At 36.2% G+C, this 22,638-nt stretch overlaps 1 long non-coding RNA gene across 1 annotated transcript; it reads right to left on the reverse strand.

The window, feature by feature from the left end:
• Window positions 1-3,187: 3,187 nt before the first annotated feature.
• LOC145807422 (uncharacterized) lies at window positions 3,188-13,838 on the reverse strand. The gene is made up of 2 exons (XR_014350492.1): window positions 13,627-13,838; window positions 3,188-3,466 (listed from the first exon to the last, which is right to left on the reverse strand). It is a non-coding gene; the product is annotated as an uncharacterized LOC145807422 (long non-coding RNA).
• Window positions 13,839-22,638: the final 8,800 nt, after the last annotated feature.

Consider the following 22,638-nt stretch of genomic DNA (forward strand, 5'->3'; position numbering starts at 1 on the left):
TTAAGTAATTAATATATCATTTATTGATCTTGTAATTTAATGAGCCAAAAAGAAAGGAAGAATGCTTAGAAAATGGCATAAAGAAATAGCCACAAAAAGAAAATGAGTATACTCAAAATTTCAGTCTCATAAGAAAGAAAATGGCTACTCATATTTTTAATACGGTGCAAGATTATTTTCAAACCGATTATGTTAAATCTCCAATTGAAATTATCGGGCTTTATCGTTTATTTTTTGGGCATTGATTATTATTTAGACTTTGTTCAAAAAAATTTATGTTCTTTCTAATTTTAAAAAATTATTTATTGATTTGTCTAAACTTAATTAACCTTGATGTTTATTTTAGAAAAAAAGTTTAATTTATTGAAAATTCCTCTTTTGTTAATTTTGGTATTATTTTTGATGGTTTGTATAAATTAAAATTTAATGATTTCTCAACACAAAAAAAAATTATCTTTCATCATGAATTAAAAGATTGTATTATTTTTCTTGAAAAAAATATATGTAAAGATTGATATAGATGAGATTTTTTGAACTTAGATTTTAGTACTTTTAGTAGGAGTGTGGATTGCATTAAAGAAAAGCAATTTAATCACATTAAGTAAAGTGCCACAAGATATACAAGATTTTTTCATATTATCCAAATAGGCATTAATGTGCCCTTTTGACACTTCATGTTTGATAAATAAAGTTATTTTTATCATTATTATAAATGAATTTTCACTTTGTGATTTTGTTTATTTATTGTATAACAGATCTTTAATATATGGACACCATTGAGGTGTACATTATTAAGGAAGAAAGGCAATTAAATAAAAATGTGAAAAACATAAAGATAGTGCAAAGTATAAGTCCATTTGCTAAACTCTATGAAAGGCATAATGCCTGATGTAGCTGAGAAACATTATTGTTCTCTAATGAATATGACTAAGAGTATGTTAAATTATTTCTAAATACCTATACCATTGTGGATGTATGTCGTTATGATCTATTGTTTTCATATAGAATCGGATTCCTAATAAGGTAGTTCCAAACACTCACTTTGAACTGTGAATAAGAAGGAAATCGAATTTAAGACACTTGTTTTCATATAGAATCGGATTCCTAATAAGGTAGTTCCAAACACTCACTTTGAACTGTGAACAAGAAGGAAATCGAATTTAAGACACCTGCATGTTTGGAGTTGTCTACAAAATTAGAATTATTAATCCATATGAAAAGAAATTGGATTTTAGAATAATTAGTGGTTATTTTGTTAATTATCTTGAAAATTCAAAGGGTATTAGTTCACTACAACAAAAATGGCCTTTGGTGACAGACTGATTTTGTCTCCAAACATCAAATTTTCGTCACCAAAGTGATCTGTAATGAAAAAATTTTGTCACCACGTTCATCGTCTATTTGTCATCGCAAAAAGTATCTAGTGACGAAAAATTGTTTCATCACCTATTCTTCATTTTTGGAGACGAAAATTTTCATCTCTAAATGTTGAATTTTTCATTTTCTATAACATCCATTTCGTCACTATAATTAAATAATATTTTATTTTTAATTGTTTTGGCGACAAAATATTTCGTCACTAAAATGAGCACAAAACAAAATTCTTCAATGACAAAAATAATTTTTCACCAAATATTTCAAGTTAGTGACGAAATATTCAGCAAATGTGACGAAATTATTTGTTGGAACTATTTCATTAGTGTCAAAATTATTCATCAAGAAAAGTTGTTCGAAAACTAATAGCGACGGTTTTTTTATTTCGTTGCTAATAATAATTAACATTTTTAAAAATGGAGGTAATATTTTCAATTTTCAATTTTTTTTTCACTAAAAATTCTCTGCACATTTTAATAACATGTTTACTAGATCAATACAAAAACTTGTTCATTTTCATAAATATCACAATTGAAATATGTCTCATAATATCCACAAAAATACAATATCAACTGCAGATTACAAAACACGTCTCCTAATATCCACAGAAAACGCGTCTCCTAATATCCACAAAAATATAATATTAAGTGCAGATTACCAAACATGTCTCCTAATATATACAAAATTATAAACTATACAACGCAAGCAAAATACATGTCAAGTAATATTAACAAAAACACAAAATGAGCAAGCTTTTGCTCTCTAAATTACCAAACACGTCCACCTCTAATCTCCAATCTGTAACCAAAAAAAAAATATTACTATCTTATCAATAAAATATACAATTTAACATTTTTCGAAAAGTGCATTTTTCGACTTAGTTTTCAAACTGGGAGTCCCATGGTAGTTTCATAGGTTTCCACAACTTACATTGGTCCCTTCCAAGGTGTTCGAGGTGTTTCCCAGGCCTTCTCGTGACTGTTTCACGATTTTGGCCCCCCAAAGGCCTATTTCCAAGCCTAAATATTGGGAAAAGTACATTTTCGACTTCGTTTTCAAACCAGGAGTCCCGTGCTAGTTTCATAAGTTCCCAAAACTTACATTGGTCGCTCTCGAGGTGTTCAGGGTGTTCTCCGGGCCTTCTTGTGGTTGTTTTACGATTTTGGCCCCCCCTCGATGTCTATTCTCAAGCCTAAGTGTTAAAAAAATGTATTTTTCTACTTAGTTTTCAAACTGGAAGTCTCGTGCTAGTTTCGTAAGTTTTCACAACTTACATTGGTTACTATGAGTTTGGAATACAGTGGTAAATTTTTGGGAGTCTCGTGCTTGTTCTATAAGCTTTCACAATTTACATTGGTTCCTCTGGAGGTGTTCATGATGTTTCCCGAGCCTTTTGGTGCCTATTTGAAGCTTTCCCCCCTCTCCAAGACTTATTTTCGTGCCTAAGTATTGGAATAGTGCAAATTTCAAAGTAGTTTTCAAACCGAGAGCCACGTGATTGTTCTGTAAGTTTGCACAACTTATGTTGCTCCGTCTCAAGGTGTTTGTGATATTTCCTGGGCCTTTAAACACAGATTTCACTATTTTCCTGGGACCTTTCGTACCTAAATGTCAAAGTAACTTTTTATTCTACCCTAGTTGAAAAAGAAAGTGTCACGACCCAAACCCGCCCCTATGGGTTTAGCATCGTAACCGGCCAGTAATCCATGATCACCAAAGGCCTGCTTAACAGTCAAACAATAATATAGAGTACAGGGGCATGGCGGAAGCCAAAACAGTAAATAGATAATGTCCAATGAGCTGTGACAGTCTGTATGCAAAAAGACTTTTCATATATATGCACATTCAGAACAAAAGAGTACATGCATACATCATATACAGATATTCAGGTTAAGGACCGGATCCCTACCATAACAGTACGGTACGATGTCATTCAGTCTATACAGATTATAAACAAAAAGGGGGAAATTTAAAACTCCCCAAACAGCCTTAGCTTGAACAGATTAGGAACCTCGAAGTGAGACACAAAGGTTGGCTTGACAAAATTGGAGTTTACCCTGACGCTTCTAGCAACGATCCGGTGCCTGTACACCTACATATATATATGAGCAGTGAGCTAAAGCCCAGTGAATAACATAATGCGTAAAGAGGTTAAGAATAAATGTCCTTTCAGTATTGAAAACAGTCAATTGATTCAGTATATCATTCATTCAGTCATAACAGTCATATGTGGTACATCCAATAGCAGAACAATACAGTAAACAGTAGGTTTTGAAAAACCGAACAGTCAATGATGGCCATCAGTAATGGTTCCAAACATGGGAACCGACAGAGATCTCTGTAACAGTAGCAGTAACAGTAGTTGCTAAAAATGCCATAATACAGTTCAGAATAGAGGACAACATTCATTCAGTTAACAGTAAACAGTTCAATTGATCATTAAGAAAATATTCATTTTCGAACATATCTTTACAACATTGTTACTCACAGAGTTCTGGGCTACAGATAAGCTAGAGCGCGTCTCCGAAAGCCAATCCTACACAGTTGCAGAATGAACACACACTAAGCTACATAGTTGGGAAAATAATAACTTAATCCCTATCTTGACTCGGTGTGGTTCTATCTCAATATCCTCATCAAGATGCCTTAAACTAGGCCTAAGAATGCCTAGAATGGAATGAGGATGCAAAGATGCACTTTAAAAACATTTTCAAAATTTTTAGAAAACAAGGGTCTCGCTCGAGCGTGGGATTCCCCGCTCGAGCGTAAACTTTCCCGCTTGAGCGTACTGAAAAAGTACTGGATGTGTGAAAATCACGCTCGATTGGGCGCTCGATACCCGCTCGAGCGTGCGACACAAGTCCTCGTTCGAGCATCTAATACCCCGCTCGAGCGGACTGTAAAACAGTGCAAAGTGCTGGAAGCACGAATTTCACGCTCGAGCGCCAGTCACTCCGCTCGAGCGTGAGTCCAAAATCTAGAAATTCCAAATTCGAACCTCAAGCTCAAAACCAAGTTTTAATGTACTAAATTCGATCCTTTTGGGCTAATTTTCTGGAAAACACTTCAAAACTCATAACATAACATGTTTCAAAGGTCAATTTGAGAAATCAAAGCCCAAAGGTAGTTCAATTAAACTCAATTTCAAACTAATTTTCATGGACAAGACTAATATGGAACATGCAAGAATTTAAACACTTCAAAGCTTCAAATGCTAGCTTAACTGAGCCAATTCTTTTCAAAACAAGATAAATTCATGGTCCTTAGCAAAAATATGAACATGCATGTGACAATTTTCCATGAAAACAACTTTAAACTCCTCAATAGAGGCATGCATGCATGAAATGAGCTTCAATTCAACAAATAAAATCAATTCTAGACTTTAACTCACTAAATTTCCACGATTCATGAAGATACAAATTAAATACATAAATCAAGGGATAGAATCTCTACCTTAAGTCTCCAATCACAAGTCTAGAGGCTCAATTTGCTAAATTCTCTAACAATTCTTCCAATTTCCAAGCAAACCATCAAGTTGAACTCAATTCTCTCACTCTGTCTCACTCTTGGTTGGCTAGCTCTCAAGGAAAAAGGCTGATGAAATGTTTGGTATGAATGTAATGAAGCTCAATATGTTTTGTATGAGGTGGGCCACTAGGTGGCAAAGTGGTAATTAAGCCAACTATTGTAATTTATCTTTATTTAATTTAATTAAATCATACAAAATCACATTTCAGGTAAATACACCATAAAATCACATAAATTATGATTAACACATATCACTAATCAATTTCAGATTCGGCCGCCGATAAGGCCTTCAATTTGCAGTTTAAAGCATAAAACATGAACAGATAGTTTAACAGTCAACAGATAGATATGCATTTAAACTAGCACATTCAATCAATCAGTTCAGTTTTTCAGTCAGCTCAATTACTTATCATGATCAGTCTCAGTTTAGCAATAATCAATAGCTTAATCAGTAATTAGTGGTGAGGGTTATTACAGAAAGTTTATACTAAATTAACATAGAAACATAATATACTAACTAAGGGTTGGTTTGGGGTGTCCTAAAAAAGTGCACTTTTTGTCTTTTTACGAAAAGATGTGCAGAAAAGTAGAGAGGTGATGTGATGGAAAAAAGATAAAAAGATAAAAAGATGGATTATATAGTCTATGCCAAACAAAGCCTAAGAAGCTTGTCCGTTAGAATCTGAACTTTTCCCACTCTAAAAATTTCCCGTGATACCTTTCCACCTCAAACACTATAATACTTTGTTTTTTCTATGACTTTTGAAACCTCGCAATTTGTTCAATTTGTTTAGAATGTTAACTAGATTAAGCAAAATATGAATTAATGTATGTGACATTACTAACATAGGAGACCAACCCAAAAATAAATTGAAAAAGTTAACATCTAGCACTATTAGATACCTAAGAGTATGTTGATGACACTTATAATGAGTTTTGTGAAAGTTTAGGGGGAACCTTAATGGTTGAGGTTTCCTTTCATTTTAAGCAAATGACTCTGCACAAAAATAATTGCCAAAAATAAAACACATGATAATGCAAAAATTAACAGCAAGTTTACTTAACCATGACTTAATCTCTATATGTGTGTGTGTTTACTTTCTTTCTTTTTCTTTTTTTTTTTTTTTTTTTTTGTTTTTTTGTTTTTTGTGTTGGGGGGCTGCTGGGGGAAGCATATTCAGTTTACCTGATTGTCCATACTTAGGAATGTGGCATTTTCCATAATTTTCAAACATTTTAAAAGCAGCACCAAACTTTCTAGATCTCCAATGTCATTTGACTTCTACATTGAAAAGAAACTTTCTTCTAACCAACTATGCAAAACCAGTCAACAACCAAAAAAGTATAAATCCCATCTAATAAAGCCAGCATTTGAATCATGGTGTATTTGTTTATTAGCAGATTCATGCATAATCATGGAAAACATATCAGAAACAAGATTCAACTATAGATAAGACTATGGCTCATAAAGGCTACATAGCTAACTCTTTTCATAAGTTATTGAAAAATGAACTTCTGGATACCAAACCAACAAATATTTATGTGAAAGCAAACAAATAATTTAGCAATCAAATGCCTTAAGCACGTGATGCAGGTTTACATGCAGTTATACAGTGACACTAGCACCACCTTGGTGCGTTCTGTAAATTATAACTAAAATGAATCGATACACTATAACATCATATCCAGATAATACAAAACCTGCACCAAATCTCACCACACAATGAATTCCTAAGTCACTCAACCCACAAATGTGCCTCACACTCATCAAGAAAAGCAGGTATTGGGGGAATCTACACACAATTTTGGTCTTACTACACTTAATCCACTTTTACGAACCACATAACACTCAAACTCACAATACTCCCTCTTGTACCTACAATAGAAGATACACACATAGATAGGCAAAAGATAAAATTAGTATAAACCCACAGATATATGGTCTCACACCACTCAACCCACATTTTAGTAATCCTCACAATCCTCAAATCCAGCTACACCTGAACAAACCAATTCATTTTATATTATTTCTTCATGGAAGACTGCAAGTGTTGAATTTACCCATCCTTTTTACCTTTTAAATGTTTTTCTTTATCAAATTCTTACTAATGGAGTTCATAAATTGATGAATTTACACATTTACAATCAAGGAACATAATTTTATTTTGTTTCCAAGGATATGGCCAAAACATTTTCATTTCCTAAGAGTCTAAAACAGAACATTAGTGGAATAGTGAAGTTCTGTACAAATGAAAATTGTGTGGAGCATGGAAATGAGGAAAAATCTAGAATTTCATACGGAGTACACTTTGAATGCTTTATTAATTTGTTTAGCCTTATTCACATTAGCCTTATTCACATTAGACTAAAACAGAACATTAGCCTTATTTTAACTTGTTTAGCCTTATTCACATGGAGTACACTTTGAAAGCTTTACTACACTTGTTTAGCCTTATTAACTTGTTTAACCTTATTTGAATGCTTTATTAACTTGTTGCTAGAATGTCATTAAATTGGTTAGAGAAGGCATAGCAGGCCCTGAAAATGCTTCAACTTGTGGTGACAAAGTCATAATACTGTAGTACCTCAGAATCTGGGTTATCCTTTGTAATGCTGTATTTGTTTTAGTGGAACACATTTTCTATGGAAAACTTTTTCCAGAAAATCTTTTTTAGAGAAATTATTTTCTTTGTTTGGTGGTGATGGAATAAAGGTAGAGGTGGACGCGGTGGCATGGTGGTGAATAAATCTCACAGTTCACTCTCTGAACAACAGCCTCACTCAATATATGCTCACCACCACTCAACCCTCAAACAAAATAGACAACCTCAATGCTTAAGAATTGTTCTAGGAAGTCTCCAGGAACTAAGAAACCACTCATCATAATTGGTTTTTTTCACATATGATAGAGCCATAGCTCTAAATCTAATTTTCTTCTTTATATAATCTGGTTCCTACATCTGACCATCAACCAAGTATGGTAAGTGTTTTTCCCTATATAGTCTTGGTTGATCTACTTTATTTACTCACTGGTGGCTATTTTCTTCTCATGTTTATTGGTTGGTTTGGACTTAGGCCGGGGCTATAGACAGCAGCAAACCACAAAGCTACTACAAAAAAGGAATCATAGCAGCAAAGCTGCTACAGAGGTGAAAGAACACAACAATGAGCATGGCTGGAGCCACAGTCAACATAACAGCAGGGCAACAACAAATTAATTCATAGCATCCACAAGGCCATGTTTTTTAACTCACCAAAGTTACATTAGCCACCTATGATCAATAGTCTTCATCGGAAAAAAAAAGAAAAAGAAAAAAGGCAACACCTAAATAAATGGGAAAAGCCAAACTATCCAAAATAATGAAAACTAAATGCAATTTGGCCTTACTAAATGCGTTTGATACTTGTGAAGGCATTATTCCAACTCACCAAATCAAGTGACAATACACCGTGAGCACATAACAGCATTCCTCAATATCAAGTTGCCATTGTCCACCTAGAATTGTTTCCCATGTAATAGCTATGATGTAGGATACATTCAAATGATTCAAGCCCTGACAACAACCTTAAACAAAACAAGGTTTTTTGCTTAAGGTTCAATTAAAACCTAGTGTAAAATCACCACAAGTCACACTATTAGCATGACTGAAAACAGATTAAGATAGGCACTTTTGCCAGCATTCCATGTCCAAACATTGGAATCCTCTGAACCAACCAAGACCAAATGTCCTTTTGGATGCCACATGACCCACCGTATAGGCAGATAGTTCGTATTCAATCTTCATATATGCCATAAATCCCTTAAGTGTATTTGATCTAATTCTTTAGGGAAGGGGTGGCAAATCCATGCTCCATTAGTTCCTTATAACTCCTATGCTCCTTTATTCCCTTGTAACTTGCGAGAATCTCACCAGAACAACACATTTCTTTGCAAATGAGGAGACAAACATGCAACCCTAGTTCCAATTCTTCAGTCTATATTATGTATATATATTTTCACCTCTCTCAGTCCCTCATTCTCATTTGTGAGCTATTGAACTACGAGGAGTGAAGAGTTTGAGACTTAAAAAAAAAAAAGAAAAAAAGATGAAGAGAAAGAGAGAGAGAGAGAGAGAGAGCAGAACTTGAAAGCTAGCCTCAAGGTAAATTACACACGCCTCTTCTCTTCTCTAATCCTGCTTACTCTTCTTAATCTACCTCCTATCATGTCCTGTGTATATACGTGTTAGAATTTACCATCACCTACCACCACTACCACCTCACCTACTCCACTAAACCTAACCCACTACACCACTACCACCTCACCTACTCCACTAAACCTAACCCACTACACCACTATCACCATCCACTACACACCATCCACTACACCTACATCTATATAAGGAACCATTTGTAATAGACAAAAAATAACATCAATATATCAATCAATAATACATAATTCATTCTCTCTATTTCTCTATACATCAAATTTTACATGGTATCAGAGCTATAGGTTAAGCTCTTGGTGTTCTTCGCCTTCCGGCGGGCGGCAACCTTGCCTTGACCGCCCGCCGGATTTCATTTCCCTATACAAATCATAACCCTCTCAAGGCTTGTGCAGCCCGTGGAGTGTACTGTTCCACTGTGATCACAGCTGTCACTGCTCAGAACACCATTGGAGTTCAGGGTGTGAACATTGTGCCCGAGGATTTTGTTGCAGAGCAATTAAAGTCCGTGCTGTTTGACATGAATGTTGATATTGTGAAAACAGGCATGCTTCCTTCCATTGGCATAGTCAAGGTTCTTCATCACTGTCTCAAGCAGTTCCCAGTTAGAGCTTTAGTCGTTGGCCCTGTAATGGTATCTACAAGTGGAGATGTACTGGCTGGACCTTCCACACTTATGGAATCTTTAGTGGGTTTTAATGAGGGCAGAACAGCATTGACATCTGAAGAAGGTGGAGTGCTTGCAGTGGTCGAAGTTCTGGAAAGTGGGTCTCTTCAAAGCCGTGAGCACGCAGTGGATGTGTGAGGCTTCCTCACCGGAGTGTTTCTCTCCATTGTTACTTGGAATCCAAAACAAACCAATACTTTGCCTTTCTTTCTTTTTCTCTTCCCTTTTCCAGCCTTCTCCACTCATTTATTTTATTATTATTTTGTACAAATCCAACCCATCCTTTTTTCTTTTTCATTCTTTCCACACACTCATGTTCCCCACTCAACTTTTTTACTCCATCTTTTGAAAAGCAACCAACACACCCGCCCACAACTTTAAATCTCCCATTTCTTTTTTATTTTTTTATTACTTTCACATTCACACACTTCTCTTCAATTTTCTTTTCTTTTATAAAAAAAAAAAAAAAAAAAACAAAAAAAACAAAAAACAAAAACAAAAACAAAAACAAAAAAAGACGCAGGAAGATCTGCACACCAAACTCATTTTATTCATGTCAAAGCTCACCCCGATCACCATGTTTCCACATACAAAAAAAAAAAAAAAAAAAAAAACAAACAAACAAACAAACAAACAAACACCCACATTCACAGGTGGGATTTTTCTTCTCTACTCTGCCGCCGGTCTTTTCTTCTTGCCTCCGTCCTGGGCGGCCCTTGACGATGTTGCCTCCGTGTTTCCCACTCCACTGGGCACGATCACTACCCCCTGCTCCTCCCCTGCAGTATATGGCGGACCTCCAAATCGGAACATCACGGTGGCCTTCCGCTTCAGCTCCTTGTTTTCTGCCTTTAGCACGCTTATCTCTGCTCGCGCATCCTTATACATGCGTTGGAGCAGAGCCAGCTGGGAGTTTAACTGCTGCACCTCATTTGTCCTACTCTGCAGCCGGTGCGACAGATTTGTAACCGCCGTCATGGTTTCCACACATGACTTCAACGTATACTGATTGGCCTCCACATCCGACTGCACCGCCATTTTTTGCTCCACAGACCGCATCGGAAAGTTCAACGGAGCAAACTCCGGGGCACTTGGTTGAGGTTCCAGTGCCACCGCACCAGTTTTCTCTCTTGTTGACTCGTTGAGGTCTGGAAAGAGAGTGAGCAGACTCCGGGAAGACGAGGCCATTTTCTGGGCAACAGAGTATTACAGACTATCTCTCGCAACAGAGTGTTCCAGACTCTCTCTCTCAGCACAACGAAGAGTTTTTCAGAGAAATTCGCAGGTTTTTTGTCTCAGCCTCTGCCTCAGCCTCAGGTTCAGTCTTGGTTATATAGCCGAGGCAGCCACGCGCATCGCGCGCCTCTTGACGCCCGACAAACTGGCACGCCTTTTCATGGCACATCTTTTGATAAAGTGGGCGCGCCTTTTGAGGGCGCGCCTTTTGAGGGCTCACTATATATATCCATATATATATATATTTGGGCAGCCTATATACACCATCATACAGTGTATTTTTTAGGGGTCCGACAAGACTCTGTAAACTGTCCCGACATTGATTCCGGTTAGCTCCTTTATGGGTCCGACAAGACTCTGTAAACTGTCCCGACATTGATTCCGGTTAGCTCCTTTATGGGTCCGACATGACCCCATAAACTGTCTTCTACAACGGTCCGACATGACCCCATAAACTGTCTTCTACAACGGTCCGACATGACCCCATAAACTGTCTTCTACAACGGTCCGACATGACCCCATAAACTGTCTTCTACATCGGTCTGACACCACCATACAGTGTCCTCTACCACGTTATGACACTCCCATACAGTGTCCTCTACACCGTTATGACACCACCATACAGTGTCCTCTACAACGTTATGACACCACCATTCAGTGTCTTCACCAATGGTCTGTCACGACCATACAGTGTCTCCTATCCTTTTTTATTTTTATGTATTTTCTTGTTTTGTTACTCTCTCCAAACTCAAGTTGGTTAGTTTCTCTCCTCCTTGAGTTTGCGGGGGGCTGTTAGAATTTACCATCACCTACCACCACTACCACCTCACCTACTCCACTAAACCTAACCCACTACACCACTACCACCTCACCTACTCCACTAAACCTAACCCACTACACCACTATCACCATCCACTACACACCATCCACTACACCTACATCTATATAAGGAACCATTTGTAATAGACAAAAAATAACATCAATATATCAATCAATAATACATAATTCATTCTCTCTATTTCTCTATACATCAAATTTTACAATACGAAATGTTGGTATGCTTGGAAATGGGGTTTAAGTTTAGGTGTTAGTATGAATAAGTAATGTTACCTTGTATTTTCTACTGATTTCATGATTGTTGCAACTTTATCACTCTTGGAAAAATATTAAACTTACTTCTTTTTCAAAACTAAATGTAGGGGATGATCTTTGAGGTGTTTAGAGCATGTGACATTTTTGGTTACCCCTAATTAGACGTTTTTATAGTCTAAACAATTTTCTTGAACAATCTAGCCCTGTGTTTCGAGAAAACAGTCCGCTTCGTGTATTTAAAAAAAATAAATCTAGAAAAATCATCTTAGGTTGGTTCTTATGTCAAAACTTAGCATTTTTAGTCCTCTTTCCAAAAAAAATTTATTTGTACAATGGGTAGATTGAGGGAAATTATCCTAAAAATGTGTCAAATCTAGATAGAATACGGTGTATGGCCTATAGATAAAAATTCTAGTTAGGTTATGCAAATTTTGAAATTGAGAATGAAAGTAAACTTATTATTCTATTTTTATGTTAATTTTCAAAACCTAGAAAGGTCCCAAAGTATGTTTTCCGACCCAATCCTTTGGCTCCTACTAATCTAAAATCTGCTGAAAATGTGTTACTTTTTGTGTCAAGTGTTCTTGAGTGCTCAAATGCATGTCAAATGTGGTTTACTTGCCTTACCATGCTTGTATGTATTAATGTGTTATATTTCATCCCATATACTTGCCTCACATTCATGTATGTTATTTGATTCAATTCTAGCTATATCAACCAAAACAATTACCTTCATATCACAAAAACCATAACATTGGAATGGTGAGAATGCATTGGACCACCTTAATAAACTCAAATCAGAAGTAGATGAATTACTCTAATCAATATTACAAGAATCATACAACATATAGTACGGATAGGAGATTCTAGTTTCTATTTCTCTCATGACTATGGAACAAAAATACAAAAAGATACTTATATATGTGCCTGCAGATGTAATCCTATTTTGTAAAACCTTTAAACACCCAACACTCACTTATGAACAGCCAGTTAACATCCACTATTACACTTTCTACAGTGAAGCACCGATTAGAACTGTCAAAGAGAACACCTATACCCCCCTTGAATCATGTTATCAAATTCCACCAACACAACTTGTATGACACCAATAAATATTAATAAAAACCCAACCAAACACCATACTACAGCACTCACGCCAATCCCCAATCAATACAAATATGAGCATGGATTAAAATAAATCAAGTAAACAAGGAAGGAAAATGGTGAAATGCATACGCAAGCTAGTGATTCCACTCGAAACTCAAATGGTGTGATGACTCGCATTTCTATAATCCACTCAAAACATTCAGGTTTGCTGTAATCAATTAGAAAAATACTTCAAATCTCCATCAATACATTTATTCCTTAGCAGAAGAGATCAAGCCTCTGCAAAGAAAAAAACCCCTAAATCTAGAACAAAAATCAAAACACATTTACTCATTTCATAGAAATCAAGATTCAACAGCATCAAAAAACAAAATAAAAACCCTAGAGCTAGAATGAAATTGGAAGAGAGAGAAAGACCTGAATCAAAATCAATGGGAGGCGAGACAGTATACCGACCGTGGCGATGAGACGGTGAGACACAGTGAGGGACGGTGATCACCGTCGATGAGAGGGATGATGAGCGATGGGCAACGGCCAGTTGATAAGAGGGAGAGCAATTGGGGATATGAGAAGGAGAGCAAACGAAGGTCTGTTTGTTGTTTGGTTTGCTCTTTGTGTATGTATCATACAAACAGAGAATACATCTAAAAAAGATATAATGAGACTTAATTGAAAAGTGATATAAAAAATAAATATAATCATATATTAATTAGAAAGTGTGATTAAAAAAAATATAAATAATCATACTTAATTGAAAAGTGATATAAAAAATAAATATTATTACACTCAATCAAATCAAGTGTAATTAAAATATTAATCTAATTTTTTTTATCACACTTTCAATAAAAGTGAGATATCTTTATTTGTCAAAGTATGATTTTTAACTATTTTTGTAGTAGTGGATAAAGTAAGAAATAAGATATTTATCAAATAATAAATAAACAAAAATCACCACATGTCTAAAAATTTCTGTAAAATCCCTTCCATTAGTAGATGTAAAAGAATTTATTTACATAAGCCTTCCTTTAAGCTTACAAGATTTAAAACTTGATCAAAATTAACAAGTAACCCTACAAAAAACCCGAAATTGGCAGCCCATTCTACATCCCAAATTAGAACTATATCATCAGCAACTATCACTAACTAATTTCAACACAACTTACATTTATGGAAAAAGTTAGGGTTAGAAATTGGGTACAACCACAGAGAGAGAGAGAGAGAGCAACCAAGTTAGGATTAGAGAAAAACCAAGTGAGGAGGATGCAGGTAGCGAAGCATCCAACAAATTAGGGTTCAAATTGGGGAAAAACGAATTATGAAAGTGAGAGACGAGAATGGGGATAGGGAGATAGAGAAGAGGAAGGACGGATGCTGGAAAAACGAGAAGAGGGGAGAGGGACCTCGGAAAAGCGAGAAAAGGGCATAGGGAGAGAGAGTGAGGCGAAAATAGGGAGAGGAAGAGAGAAACACAGAGAGAGACCTATTGTAGCGAACGCCAGCCGGTGACATACAAGTTAGCCAGTGCGACAAAGATAGACGGATGATGTGATGGAGATAGATAGGTGAGGGAGTGACAGAGAGATATAGAAAGTAAAATAGATGCATCTAAACAAAGAAAGATATCTATGGTTCAATTTTATTTTGGTGACGAAATTTGGTTTTTCTCTCTAAAAATAATACATTTGGAGACAAAATTATTTCCTCTCTAAATTTTTTTTACAATGGTGACGAAAAATTTCGTCTCCAAAATGGCGCCAAATCTTTCGCCAAATTTTCTAAGGGTAGGAAATTGTTTTGTGACGAAAAAAAATTTGGAGACAAATAAAATTTTCGTCACCTATTGTTTTATTTAATTTTAAGCATTTGGTAACGAAATTTGGTTTTCATCTCTAAAAATAGTAAAATTGGAGGAGAAATCTTATTTTCATCACTAAAACATGTATATTTGGAGACAAAATATTTTTTCATCATGTGTTTTCGTTACCGTAGACCTTTTCTGTTGTAGTGGTTTTACTATCTTGGCCATAGTACAAGAATTGTAGAAATCGATAATATCAAATTTAATGAGAATGGTGAAACCAGTAGAAGTGATAAATCATAAAATATGATTATTCAATAAGTTTGGGTACAAGTATCTGTAGACACCCCATTTTTGACCGACCTTAAGACTCAGACGTCACTGAATGAGCGCTCGGTGATGTTGCATATTGTGCTCGTTCTAAGGTTATGGAGTTTCGGCTGCGAGCCTTACCTCTGGACTTCGGGGCTCTTTTGTGCTTTGTCTCGGTTTGCGAACCAGGTCCTGTTTTCTCTATTTTCTCTTCCCGAAGGGAGGGAGAGGTCTCGTAGACCATCTCTCAATGGCCGTAGCCTACGTTTCGTGGTTGTAGGCCATTTTTCCCGTTTGGAGCCCAGTTTTTAGTTTTCGGAGCTGTCGGCCGTGTGCCTCAGTTCGGGACCGCTTAACCACCTCCGTTTGCTCCGGTTTTTGGCACACACCTTATTTCCTCCCTTTAGAGGAACACTGTGGCCCAGGAGACCACCTTCGTGGTCATACGCCACTTCCGGTGCCTAACAACCTGTTTTCGGGGCCCCGGACTGCGCGTTTTGGCCCCCGAACCCTCGTTTTGCATCCGTCTTGGTCCATTTTTGGTAGGGACCCTATTTTCATTGCTGGGGAGGTGGTAGTATGGTGGGAGGCCACCTTTTTTTCCTGAAAAATCAGTTTTCTCTTTTTCTCTCTCCTAAAGCCGATTTTTCTGGCAAAAAACTGGTTTTTCTCACTTTTGAGCCACAATTTCTGGCTTTTCTTACTATCATTGTGTTGTGCTCATCTGGGAGGCCACCAATATGGGTAGGCCGACCAGTAATTCCTCTTGACCCTTTTGAACCCCTCTAAAAAGTTGGTTTTTCTCTCTCTTGGGTCACATTTTCTGGTTTTTTACCGTAGGGCTGTGTTCTACTCATCTAGGAGGCCACCTTTCTGGGTAGGCTGACCAGCAATTTTGCTTGAACCTTTTGACCCTGGTTGGCCGACCAGGGGAGGTGGTCGGCCGACCACCCTGACCCTTTTGAACTGGTCGGCCAGTTTTGTCTCTTTGAGTGTGTTCCAGCTGTGCCAGTTGTTTTACACTTGACCCACTATCCGAGGGTTTTGTCCTTGTTTTGGCCCCTTTTAAGTTGGTTTTCACCCCTTTGCTTGGCTTAAAAGAGGAATTGGCCCATTTGGTCAAGCTTCTTGAGGAAGCTTGACCTTTTTGGTCTAGCTTCTTCAAGAAGCTTGACCCCTTTGGTCAAGCTTCCTTTAGAAGTTTTGAGCCTCTCTCTTGGCTTCTCCAAGAAGCCATGGCCTCCTCCCTCTATATAATCAACCCTTCACCTCCATTTTCAAGGGTTAGAAGCTTTTGGCTGGAAATACACATACAACCCTCTATCTCTATACTTCAAGCCTCAAAACACTCATATTCTTGGCCATTTTACCCTACACCTCTTAGCCTACCACCTCCCTCATTCATTCCAGCACCTTGGAGGTCATTTACAGAGGTTGAAAGCTCACCAACTTGGTCCAGAAGCTGCTAGAGGTCGGCTCTACAAGGGTAAGTCTTCATTTCCCCTTTTCTAGCCTTATTTTGCTTCATTACTTAGCCCCATTTGAAAGCATTTTTGGGCCTTGACCTAAACTGTAAAGTGTCTTATTTTGAGCTCTTCTTCAACTTTGTTTAAGGGCACTTTGCTGTTTGAGGTCATCTACTTCCCCTTAGCCTCTATCTCTCTTTTAGGGCTTTTTTTGCATCATATTTTAGCCTTACTTGTGAACATTTTCAAGATTTGTCATAAACTGAAAAAGATCTTGTTTTAATCTCCTCTTCAAGTTTGGTTAAGGTCTTTTTTCTGTTTTGGGTCATCTTCCCCCTATGCATGCTTCATCTCTTCATGATTAGGGCTATGCATTAGAGCACTTGCATTGGCCATGGTTTGGCCTCTTAGACACTGAAATCCAATGGATTTTTAGTGGCTTAGATGCTTTTTTGAGAGCCAAAATCAGAGGGGAGTGACCCCCTCTCTCCTTGTCTTGTTTGGTTGTCTTGTTGGCCTTCCAAAAGGACCCATTTTTGCATGCTTTGAAGTCATGTTCCAGGCCTCATTCTGAGGGTTTTGAGGTCTACCTTAGCTCTGTCTAAGGCCCTTTTGGCCATATCTTATGTCCCTCATGCATGTGTGGAACAACCCTCCTCAAGGCCTTTCAAGAGGACCTTTCATTGTATACTTTATTGATCAATTTCAGGCCCTTTTTGATGAGTTTTAGGGCTGTCATATTTGATTTCCAGAGTTGGTTTTTCTATGCTAAGTGTCCATCATATATGTGTTGAGTAACCCTTGCATGCCCTTTCAAAGGAGCTCATCATTTTCGCACATGTTGGCTGCATTTCAGTGGTTATTTGGGCATATTTTGTCATGTTTTATTTACTGTTTTTAGCTGGTTTGATGAGTTCTCATACGCTTCATATACATGCCATGTAAACCATGCTTGCTAGCCAATTTGCATGCTATTTTAGTCCATCATGTTAGCACTTTTTGGCCATGCTTTAAACTAGAAATGTACATGTTTTGGGACTGCCTTGGCTCTGTCTTGGCTCTGTCTTTGTACTTCATGGCCAAATAATGCTTGCTTTGCATAATTATAATTCAATACATGTGCCTAGCTTTGAGTTTCGGGGCTTATTTCATGCATTGGGTGCCATATTTCCATGTTTCGGGACCATTGTTTATCATATTTTACTGCTGAAAATTGCATGTTTGTATGCCATCTTTCATCCCTTGCCATGCTTTGGTAGAGTGGCATTTGATGCCTTAGGTTCGGTCCTTGGTATTCGTACATGTGTGCACATATTTCGGTTGTCTCATTTTCATCTAATGGCCACTGATGTGAGTGTGGCTGAGGTCCATTCGTGTTGGTGTAAGTCCATCGTGCATTGTGTATGTCATTTCGGTCCATAGCATTGCGTATGCTAGATTGCATGTTAGAGCATCATGTATGCCATGTCACATCGAGCATTGTGTATGCCATTTCATAACATTGCGTATGCTAGGTTGTATGTTAATTGCATTGTGTATGTCATCTCATTCGCATCGTGTTTGGGATAGGAGTTAGCCCAAGCACGTGAAACGAGGTACGTTTCGTACTCCGAGTGACAGAACGTGTCTCAATTCCTTGTCGCCGACACTCCGGATTACCCATGATGGAGTTTAGGTCTTGTTGTGTTTTCATGTGCATTCATTTCATATTGAGTCGTGCAATTCGACTCCTCGACCATCATGCATCGAGATGTGTGATTGGTGGCACGAGGATCGAGGACTACACTCCCTAAAGAGTAGTCATGCATACATATATGAAAATATTTTGCCATGCCCCTTTGTTGCTCTCTGTTGCAGTAAATCAGAAATCAGCAGCCTTCTGGAGCTTTGCACAATATTCCGAGAACAATTGCAAACAGAGGCAAACTGGGGCATCGTAATGGATTTCTGTAGAAGGCAACTCAAGCATGCATCATTCATCATTTGGAACAGAGCTGAGGCGGTCTATGGATTTGCGTGCTAATTTATCTGCTTTCCTAGATTAATTTGTTAATTAATTAGGATTTTGTATTTATTCGGACTGTACTATTTATTCGGACTGTATATTATTTATTCGGACCCTCTAAGCGAGGGTGCAATTGTAATAAGTGTGCGTGTGTGTGATGTATGTCTTCCAATCCCACGTCTTTCTCCCTTTTATTTACCAGCTTATGATGGCTAGGTTAGGGCATGTTTCAATTAGCATACAGTATGATAGCATGTTTGCATTCATTCATCTGTCTTGCATGCACCGGGCTCGGCGCATCATACTAACTGCATTGTATTTCAATTCCAAGTTGAATACTTGTTAGTTGTAGCATCTCACATGCCATCCTTAGAATAGCCGAGCCTATTGTAGTTGCATTTTTGCATGTGTTGCATTAGGCATTTCTGTATAGTTAGAATCATGCATGGATTTCTAACATAGCTTCTGTTTTGGCTTGGAGTACTCAGTAAGTGTTTATGTTTTAACATCCTTGCATGTGTGTGAGTGACTGCCATGATAGCATGCTTACCATGAGGCTAATTGTTTATGTGATATAACTGTCTGAATGCCTGTGGGTGAAGGTAAGGTTATTTGGATTGGAGCAATTCATTAAATGCAAGTTTTAAGCCCACTTGAGAGTGGCAAAATCATTTTTTTCTAAACCCACCCGAGGGTGGCAAATCCACGTCTTAGCCTACTTACGAGTAGTACCATCAAACCATTTTCAAATAAACAAACATGAAACGTTTTGTTCCAATTTAGGGGATCCAGTCTATACTTGTATGCTGTGCGCATCACATAGTAAATTTAGGCTAATAACCGGAATAAGAACGCATAATATTTTCAAAACTAGATATCATGATTAGTAGAGGCCGATCTTTGATCGGACGAGCGGGGGTGCTCACGAAGTGACCTTCCCCAATCGTACCCAAGTTCCCGAGCCGAGGCAACTTTGGTGATGACGGACACGTGGCCTTAGGCAAACGAGTCAGGGTTTCCTAGATTTCCCAAAACGAAACATTTAGGTGGCGACTCTGTATCTGGCAAAGCAGTCCATGTTTGACACTTCTTTCAAAAAATCTGTTTTCAAAAACGATTTGCCAGATTTGGACTTTTTGATGATTCATCGGTCTTGCATTGCACTCTGCGAGATTAGATACAGGACCGTGACTTTTGAGTCCGAACTGTAGTGAGCCCATATGAACAAAACGGGATCTCCCTCCCGGGACGTTCGGGGACGTCTACAGTATTATTACCCATAATTTAAAAGAAATTGTCGTTCCTGTAGTTGTTAAACAACTTAACGTCTTAGAACAACAAATGAATAATCAATTACTCCATAATATAATTATCACCAATGAAAAGTTATAAATGAATCATAAGAAATAATATTAAGATCTCATAAGATAAAGAGATTTGTTATTTCGAATGATTATGTGGTATATCTTAACAATCTTATTATAATATTGGGATAAGTAAAGACCCGAATTTGTTGTTATAAGCCACAGAAAGTATTGATTCTACTAAATGAATTGATGTTATGAATGATATGTTGAAATTAATGGACTAGAATGAAATTTGGGATTTCATTGAATTGCCTAAGGATATAAAATATTTATTATTTTAAGGGCAATATAAAATGATATAATGTTAAATATGTGGCCAAAAATTTAACTCAGAAAGTAGACATTAATTATAATGAGATATTCCTTTTTCACTTGTATCTTAAATGGCTGATTTAAAACCATTATGGCATTAGTAACTCATTATGATATTGAGTTAAATTAAATTTATGTGAAAATTAATTTTTTGAAAGAGAGTTTAGATAAAGAATTTTCAATAAATCAACTCAAAGGTTTCTCTATTGATAAAAATGAAAATATGACTTGCAAACTTAAGAAATCAATTTATAGACTTAAATAAGTTTTCTAAAAATTGTATCTTAAGTTTTATGATACTATTTTTTCTTTGGATTTAAAATATATATATATATATATATTTTTTATTAATGTACATATCCAAAGATCAGTGGAAGTAAGTTTGTATTTATGATTTGTAGTCAATAATGTACGTGATTTATTGCACGAGTTAAGAAATTTCTCTTTAAGAACTTTGAAATGAAATATATTAGTAAGATAACTTATGTAATAGAAATTGAAATATTTCTGAATGAATCACATGAATTGTTGAGATTGCCTCAGAAGGTATAGATTAAAAGTTCTATAGAGATTTAGAATGAAAGAATATTCACATAAAGTTATTCATGTTCCGAAAGGAAATAAGTCCAATCTTATTCAAAATAAATAAATAAATAAATTATAAAATCAATTGAAATGGAAACGATTCTTTATACATTTATTGTAATAAGGAAGTGATAAGGTAATCATAAGGAATATAAGATTACTTACTCACATTTATGGGTCTGATAATCTTGAATTGATTAGTTATTTAGATTCAAATTTTGGAGGATGTATTGATAGTAGAAAGTTCATTTTTGATTATTTGTTCTTATTATGTGAAAAAGAAATATCATGAGAAATATGAAATGAACTATAATAAATATCTCCGGTGAAAGTTGAATTTGTGGTGTACTTTGAGACCACAATTCATGAGTTGTTATTGCGGAACTTTATCTCATGACTTGGGATTGTCAACTTTTGTTGTCAAGTCGTTGAGAATTTATTGTGATAATTTTGTAATTGTTTTATTTTCTTAGTATGACAAGTATTCTAAAGATGCTGAACACGCAGAATTGAAATACTTTGTCGTTAAAGAAGAATTTCATAAACAAGAAATGTCAATAAAACACATAAATACATAACTTTTAAGTGTAGATCTATTGATAAAGGGATTACTCTTAAAGACAATTAAGAAATTTTCCAATTGGGTCTTGAATACAATTCATAACAATTGTTTATGATTGATTGATTGTGTCATTTGACACATTCAGATCTCATTAATTGTGTTTCTGATATATTTCCTGTTATGAAATGAGTACGTATATATATGAGAATGAATGAATGATAACAGGAATAGTCTTTCATAAAAAGATATTATTGTTAGACCTCTTTATACTCTTCACTTAAAGGATTATATTAAACCAGTTGCTAGTGTTGTAGTACATGGAAGGGCCTATATTGCACTATTGGTGTAAAACCGCCATGACTCACATTAGTGAATTATTTAATTATGGTATTATGATGATGACCAAATTAAATGTAATATTGAATATGGTTTATTGCGCGCCTAACGTTAACCTTGTTAAATCTTAACGTAAATTATCATATGGGCCAAGTGAGAGAACGTAAGACTAAATTAATTATTTAGTCATTATGTTGGCCCATATAATATGGTAATATGAATTACAAATTTGACAAGATTATGATTCTATATTTTTTGTTACAATTAATTGGTAAATAAAGAAAAGTGTTTTCCAATTTGATGGGAAAGTCGCATCATTGTTGAATAAGGAAACCGGTTATCTCTTTACTTATAAAAGGACATTCAAACTACCTATCAAATATTTTGAATTCAATATATTCTAAAGAGGGTTAAAAGAAACCTTTTTTTTTCACTAATGTTGATATTATATTTACATTCAATCAATTATGGATCACTCGAAGGTTTCGCATAACTGATCCGGATATATTATTTATTCTCCGCATTATGTTATTATTTGTAAGAATCATGTTAGTTCACGATTTTAGATTATGAAAGTTGTTATATGTCTAACACTATAAAATTTTTACACTGCCTTCATAAGTATCAGCTATGTATGTAAGGATGAAGTCTTTGTAGTCGAGAGCTCGATACAATGGAGGATTAGG

The sequence above is a fragment of the Camellia sinensis genome, chromosome 14 (genome assembly GCF_055761805.1).
Source record: "Camellia sinensis isolate YWXY chromosome 14, ASM5576180v1, whole genome shotgun sequence".
In the NCBI taxonomy this organism is placed as follows: domain Eukaryota; kingdom Viridiplantae; phylum Streptophyta; class Magnoliopsida; order Ericales; family Theaceae; genus Camellia; species Camellia sinensis.